This window comes from Halichoerus grypus, chromosome 7 (assembly GCF_964656455.1).
Source record: "Halichoerus grypus chromosome 7, mHalGry1.hap1.1, whole genome shotgun sequence".
In the NCBI taxonomy this organism is placed as follows: Eukaryota; Metazoa; Chordata; class Mammalia; order Carnivora; family Phocidae; genus Halichoerus; species Halichoerus grypus.
The window spans coordinates 51166934-51175528 of NC_135718.1; positions in this window are offsets into that span (position 1 = coordinate 51166934).

The window sequence follows — 8595 nt, forward strand, 5'->3', positions numbered from 1 at the left end:
GGTACTCTCCTTTGAAAAACCTTTATGACTCATGATTATATAAACACTTTCTATATTCTCCAGTTATTTTAAGGTATTAAAAAAATAACTCATTAGGGCGCCTGGGTGGCGAAGTCGGTTAAGCTTCCGAGTCTTGGTTTTGGCTCAGGCTATGATATCAGGGTCGTAGGATCGAGCCCCGTGTTGGGCTCCACACTCAATGCAGAGTCTGCTTAAGACTTTAACTCCCTCTCCCTCTGCCTCTTCCCCCTAAAATCAATCAATCAATCAATCTTTAAAAAAATAACTCATCTATTTGGAGTTTTACCTTGATGATTGACATGTAGTAGGAACTCAAGCTTAATTCTTCTAAACAGAAACCAAGTATCCCAGCACTGTTTGCTAGCATATTTCCCCCCTCTGATTTTTTTTATTGAGATATTATTGACATATAACATCATATTAATTTCAGGTGTCAACATAATGGTTTGATATTTGTATATTGTGAAACAATCACCACACTAAGTCTAGTTAACATCTGTCACCATAGTTACAAATTATTTTTCTTGTGATAAGAACTTTTAAGATCTACTCTCTTAGCAACTTTCAAATATGCAATACAGTATTATCAACTCTAGTCACCATGCTCCATTATATCCCCATGACTTATTTATTTTATAACTGGAAGTTTGTACCTTTTGACCTCCTTCACCTATTTCATCCTCTGATTTTAAATGCTACTTTTATCATATACTAAATACTTGTATATATTTGGGTCTGTTGAAAAGTTTTAAATTTTATTTTACTGACCTATGCCAAATCTCCATGTTTTAATTACTCTGTCTTTATAATAGTTTTTAATACTTAAAATATCTGCTCATATTTCCTCCCCCCCGCAAATTCATTGACTCAGCTCTTCCAAAATCTCTTTTGGATTTTAATGGGAACTGCATTACATTTATAAATTAGTTTGAGAAGAAGTGACATCTTTATGATATTCCATTTGCTTATCCACGGATGTGACATGTCTCTCATGTATTTATCTTTTTTAAAATACTTGTTTTATTCTTTGTTTTCAGAATCATGTAGGAAATACTTCTTTCCTTTTTCCATCTTTATTGAGGTAGAGTTGACAATTTAAAATTGTATATATTTAAGGTGTTTGGTTTGATGATTTGATACACATATCCATTGTGAAATGATCACCGCAATGAAGGTAATGAACACACACATCACTTCACATAGTTAACCTTTTCTTTTTTCTTTTCTTTTCTTTTTGTGATGACAACATTTAGGATTTACCACCCTCTTAGCAAATTTCAAGTATACAATACCGTATTTTTTTAAAGATTTTATTTATTTATTTGAGAGAGAGCATGAGCACAAGCGGGGCAAGGGACAGAGGCAGAGGGAGAAGCAGACTCCCCCCATGAGCAAGGAGCCTGATGTGGGACTCAGTTCCAGGACCCTGCGATCATGACCTGAGCCCAAGGCAGATGCTTAACCGACTGAGCCACCCAGGCGCCCTACAATACAATATTTTTAACTATAGTTGCATTGTTGTACATATATTTATCTCCTTTTATGTACCTTGGTAAAATTTTGCTCTTTCCTTCAAGTAGATCTTAAATACATTTTGTTTATTCCTGAGTGAAACATATACATGTATACACACACACACACACACACACTTATGCATTTTTATATACTTACATAGAATTGCTATAATTGCTACCTGAATGGGAGCTTTTTCTTCTCATTTTACTTTCAAATGGATTATTGATAGTGAATATTCATTTAGTCATTCAGCAAATACTTATTGTTTACTGCATGCTAGTCATCATGTTGGATACCAGGACAATGCTCTGTACCAAACAGACACTGTATATAGTATTAATAAATTCTAGAATATTGATCATCTTTGCATTTCTGGGCCAAGCCCTGCTTGGTAATGGAATAATATTAATATATTGTATTGATGGGTTAGATTTAGTAGTATTCCATTTAGGATGGATGTAAGTTTATTAATTCCATATAAGTAATGTAAGTGAGACTAGTCTGGTCTAGCCTGTGGGTTGTTGTGTGTGTATGTGTGTGTGTGTGTGTTTATGTTAGCTTTATAAGATAAATTGGAAACCTCCCCATTATTTCTATAGTATATATAACATTGGAATTAAGTGTTTCATTCTTATTCCTTGACAATCACATTAAATCATTAGGTTTAAGCTGGAAGACTAAAATTGGGAAAAGGCCCCAGGTTTTCTGAGTCTCAGACCTTTGAAGAATTTATGGAAACAAGACAGAAGGAGGATTTATACAGCAACAAGCCAGATGGCAAGAAATGCATTTCATGTTTTGGTCCTGCCCCTTCTCTGGGGAACAGTGGACTTATATGTGCACTTCTTGGAAGGACTGGCTTTTTTTCCAGGGAGGACACCAAGTATGCCCCCATTCTAGAGCTTTCCAATACTCTTGGTTGGTGCCAGACTGGACTGATGACTGCAGGCAGGGGGTGACCAATTGGCTTTGTATGAAGTGAGTAGAAAATTCCAGTGATGGCAAGGAGGGGGCAAAAAGCAGCACCAATGCTGTTCCTTTCTCATAGAGCCTCCCCATAGAAACCGCAGATATTAGACACGGGTAAAAGTCCAGTATCTCCCACTTCTTGTCTTTATCCTCTGCATCTTTCTGAATTTGTACAACTGTAGCTAAGTCTATCAGGCCAGTTCCATGTCTGCTGCAGAACCCAATGTCAGAGCCAACTTGTGAGCCGAAAGCCCGGGTTCTGTGATATAAGAGAATCCCTCCCATAATATTTTTATTGATATCCCTGAATGTGTCTTTCAATTTTAAAATTTAAGCATCACTCCCCTTACCTTCCCTGACAAAGAATTTTTAAGCACATGGAGTTCCTAAATCTTTTCCCGATAACTCTTGTATTGGTTTTTTTTTCCTACCGCCATGTAACAAATTGGCACAATTTAGAAGCTTAAAACAATACACACCTTACAGTTCTGTAGTCACCAGTCTGGTGGTACTTCCCTTCACATTTCAAAATGTCCAAATCAAGCTATCTATAGGGCCTTTTTCCTTACTGGAGGCTCTGGGGAAGAATCCTCTAATAAGTTCACTCTGGTGGTCGGTCAAATTCACTTCCTTGTGGGAGTTGGAGAGCTGAGGTCCCGTTTTCTTTCTGGCTGTCAGCGTAGAGCCCTGGAGCCCCTCTCAGCTCCTTAAGTTTTCCTGTATTCCTTGTCACATTGCTTCTACATCTTCCAAGCCAGGGATGGTGCACCAAGTCCATCCCATGCTTCAAATCTGCCTGACTTCTTCTGCCTCATCTCTCCTCCTTCCTGCTGGAGAAAGTTCTCTGCTTTTAAAGGCTCACCCAGATTAGACTGGGCTCACCCAGATCATCCAGAATAATCTCCTTATTTTAAAGCCGGTAACCTTAATTACATCTGCAAGGTCCCTTTTGCCATGTTACATAATATGCTCACAGTTTTCAGGGATTAGGGCATGCACATCTGTGGGACTGTTAGGCTTATCAAAGCTTTTATGTCTTTATTTTCTATACCGGATATTTTAGGATCATCTTTTCCCTTGAAAAGGAAGACAGTTCCATCCTTTTGGAAAAAATAAACTGCCAGTCATCATCATGCCCAAAACTCACACAGACATCATGCTTTCAGTTTATGACCATAAAGTTATTTGATTCCTACATCAAACTCAGTAAAATTCATTTGGTGGATTTAAAGATTTGAGACAGTCAAATATTGACACACCATTAGGTGGCACTTGATTAGAAAGCTTGCTTCTGCCTGAACTTTCCCAAGGCAGCAATCTGACAAGATGGAAAGAAAACTCTGATGTAAACAGAGCAGAGTGGGGGATGGCATCCTTAGTCATGACACAAAAATCATTAAAGACAAAAACTATCCCGGACTTGAAAGTAATTTGTACATTCAAGCTAACTTTAGAGAGCTTATTACTTAGCAAATGTAAACGGGTTATTTAAAATCTTTTACACATGATAATTTTTATAAATCCTGGGGTCAAAAAATTACCTCTAATAATTTTTATTGGCTGCAACATTTGTCTTATGTTAATAATGAGCAAATTTCCATGGAGTGCTTATTATATGCAGGGGAGGCAGTCCTACTTACTCTGGCCCATATTTTGCACCAAGCTGTATTTCTCTGAAATGGCATTGTACAACAAAAATATAATTCCAACCACATATGTAACTTTTAGGAGCTTTTTTTGAAATATAATTTACATGCCATTAAGTTTACCTGTTTAAAGCGTATGATTCAATAGTCTTTAGTATATTTATAGAATTGTGCAGTCATCCCATAATCTAATTTTAGAATTTTTCATCATCTCCAATAGAAAGCTTTATCCATTAGCGGTCACTTCCAATTCTCCCTTACCCTTAGGCTTAGGCAACCACTAATCTACTTCCTGTTTCTACACATTTTGCTTTTCATATAAATGGGATCATACAGCATATGGTGTTCTGTGATGGCTCTTTCACTCAGCATAACATTTTTGATGTTCATTCATGTTGTACCATGTATTAATACTTGATTTCTTTTTATGTCTGAATATAATATTCCATTATATGGATATAGCATATTTGTTTACCATTCATCAGTTGATGGACATTTCAGTTGCTTCTGATTTTTGGCCATTATGCTGCTATGGAGATTCACGCACAAATTTCTTTGTGTGGATATGTGTTTTCATTTCTCTTGGGTAGATATGTAGAGGTAGAATTGCCAGGTCTGATGATTACTCCATGTTTAGCTTTTTGATTTGTTACAACAGCTATACCATTTTATATTATTAACACATATGGAATTTTAAAAATAGCTTTATTGAGGTATAATTGACATACAATGAAATATACATATATAAAGTATACGATTTGGTAAGTTTTAACATACGTATGTACCTGTGAAGCCATCTCATAATCAAGATAATGAGCATATCCATCACTCCAAAACTTTCCTTGTTCCTCTTTGAAATCCATTCTTCCCACTTCTCCCTCTTAATCACCCCATTATTTCTGAGCAACCACTGAACTGCTTTCTGTCACTATGGTTCAGTTTGCATTTTCTAGAATTTTACATAAACGAAATCACATAATATGTACATCTTTTTGTCTGGCTTTTTTCATTGAGCATAATTATTTTAAGATTCATCCTTGTTATTGAATATATTAATAATTCATTCATTTTATTGATGAATAGTTCAATAATTCATTCATTTTTATTGATGAGTAGTATTCTGTTGTGTGTATATACCTCAGTTTGTTTATTCATTCACCTATTGATGGACATTTGAGTTGTTTCCAGTTTAGGGCTATTATAAATAAAGCTGCTGTGAACATTCATGCACAAGTCTTTGTATGAATGTATGCTTTCATTTTCCTTGGGTAAATACCTGAAGGGAATGTTTGGATTATGTGGTAGGTACATATTTAATATTTTTAGAAACTTCCAAAATTCTTTCTGAAGTGGTCTTACCATTTTATATCCCACTAGCAGTATATAAGACTTCCAGTTCCTCCACATCCTCACCAACACTTGATATGGTCAGTTTTAATTTGATTTGATTTAATTTAATTTAATTCTATTGATTCCAATCAGTGTGAAGAGTTACTTCTTTGTAGTTTTAATTTGCATTTTTTTCTTTTTATTGAATAAATTTGATAGGTAACATTGTCTAAGTTTAAGGTGTACAGCATGTTACTTTCATACATTATATATGATTGCCAATGTGGTGATATTTATTACATTACATAACTGTAGTACAAATTTGTTGTCTATATTTATTATACTGTATATTAGCTCTCTATGGCTTATTTACCACTCATTACAAGTTTGTGCCCTTAAATACCATCACTCTTACCTCCTCCCACCCATATCCTGGTAACCACCATTTTACTCTGGTTTTTACACGTTTAACTTTTTTAGATTTTCCATGTAAGTGATATCGTACATTATTTGTCTTTCTCTTTCTGATTTATCTCGCTTAGCATAATATGCTCAAGGTCCATCAATACTGTCACAAATGGAAGGATAGCCTCCTTTTTCATGGCTGAATAATACTCCATTGTATATATGTACCACATCATTTTTTATTCACTTATCTGTTGATGAATACTGGGTTGTTTCCATACCTTGGCTATTGTGAAAAATGTAACTTGCATTTTCTTAATGACCAATGATACTGAGCGTCCTTTCATGTGCTTGTTTGGTTAAGTATACATTCAAATCTGTCTGCTTATAAAACTGAGTTTTTAAAAATAGAGTTTTGAGAGTTCATTATATATTCTTTATACAAGTTCTTTATCAGATATGTGTTTGCAAACATATTTTCCCATCCTGGGGCTTATCTTTTCATTCTCTTAACAGTGTCTTTTGAAGAACAGAGCATTCAATTTTGATGAAGTCCAAATTACCAATTTCCCTTTTTGGGATTATGCTTTTGGTGTCATGTCTAAAAACTTTTTGTCTAATTTACTCTGAAGATTTTATCCTGTTTATTTTGTAGAAGTTTTATAGTTTCGGGGCTTATATTTAGCTGTATGATCCATTTTGAGATAATTTTTATATATGAGATATGCAAGATATAGACAGTAAGCTATATATTGAAGGTTTTTTTGTTTTTGTTTTTGTTTTTGCACAGGATTATCCACTTATTCCAGCACCATTTGTTGAAAAACTATCCTCTCTTTACTGAATTACTTTTGGATTTTTAACAAAAATCAGTTGCCAGAGAATTAAAATTTCAGAAATAAATCCATATGGTTATAACCATTTGTTTTTTGACAAGAGTGCCAAGACAGTTTATTCAGGAGAAAACGGACTTTTCAATAAATAGTGCTGAAGCAACTGGGTACTTATGTACAAAAGAATGAAGCTGGACCCCTACCTCACCACCATACTAAAAAATTAACTCAAATAACTCGTAGACCTAAATATAAGAGGTAAAACTATAAAAGACTTAGAAGAAAATTAAGAAGTAAGTATTTATGACCTTGGGTAAGGCAATGGTTTTTTGGATATGACATCAAAAGCACAAGTGACAAACAAAAAAATAAATAAACTAGGCTACGTCAAAATTAGAACATTTTGTGCTACAAATAATACCACCAAGGAAGTGAAAAGGCGACCTAAAGAATGGGAGAAAATATTTGAAGATCATCATCTATAAAGGAAATCCATAACAAGGCAAATAACACAATTTAAAAAAAAATGAACTACAGGGGCACCTAGCTGTCTCAGTTGGAAGAGCATGTGGCTCTTGATCTTGGGGTTGTGAGCCCCATGTTAGGTGTAGAAATTACATAAATAAGTAAACTTAAGAAAAATGAATTAAAGATTTTATTTATTTATTTGACAGAGAGAGACGCAGCGAGGGGGAGTGGGAGAGGGAGAAGCAGGCTTCCCGCCGAGCAGGGAGCTCGATGCGGGGCTCGATCCCAGGACCCTGGGATCATGACCTGAGCCGAAGGCAGACGCTTACCATCTGAGCCACCCCGGCGCCCCGGAAAATGAATTAAAGATTTGAAAATATATTCGTCCAAAGAAGATGAAAGCTGAAAGCACACAAAAAGAAGCTCAACATCATTAGTCATTAGGGAAATACAAATCAAAACCATAATGAGATACCACTTCATACCTTCTAGAATGGCTATAACAACAACAACGAAACCCAAAACAACAATAACAACAATAACCAGAAAATAAAAAATGTTGTTGGGGATGTGGAGAGACTGGAAATCTTGTACATTGCTGGGAGGAATGTAAAGTGGTTCAGCTACTGTGGAAAACAGTTTGGTGGTTTCTCTAAAAGTTAACAATACAATTACTAGATGACCCTGCAATTCCACTCCTAAATATATACCCAAAAGATTGAAAACAGGCACTTAAACAGATATTTGTATGATAATAATCATTGTAGCATTTTTCACAAGAGCCAAAAGGTGGAAACAATTCAAATGTCCATCAACAGATGAACGGATAAACAAAATGTGGTATATAAACACAGTGGAATAGTATTCAGCCATAAAAAGGAATGACATTCTGACACAGGCTATATATGCCATGGATAAACTCTGAAAACATGCTAAGTGAAAGAAGCCAGAAATAAAAAGACAAATAATGCATGATTCCACTTATATGAAATACCTAGAAATTAATAGCAATAGAAAGTAGATTAGAGGTGTCCAGAGATGGAGTTTTACTGCTTAATGGGTACAGAGTTTCTACTTGGAGTGATGGAAAATTTTGGAAATAGATAATGGTGATGGTCGCACAACATTGTGAATGTAATTAGTGCCGCTAAGTTGTATACTTAAAATGGCATCCTTCATGTTATATGTATTTTACCAGACACCCACATAAAACATAATGACATACCACTTCACATTCACTAGAATGGATATAATCAAACAGATAAGGAATAACAAGTGTTGGCAAGGATGTGGAGAAATTGGACCCTTAATACACTTCTGGTGGGAATGTAAAACTGTGGCTATTTTGGAAAATAGTTCTTCGGTTCCTTGAAAAGTAAAACACAGAGTTTACATATGATTCAACAATT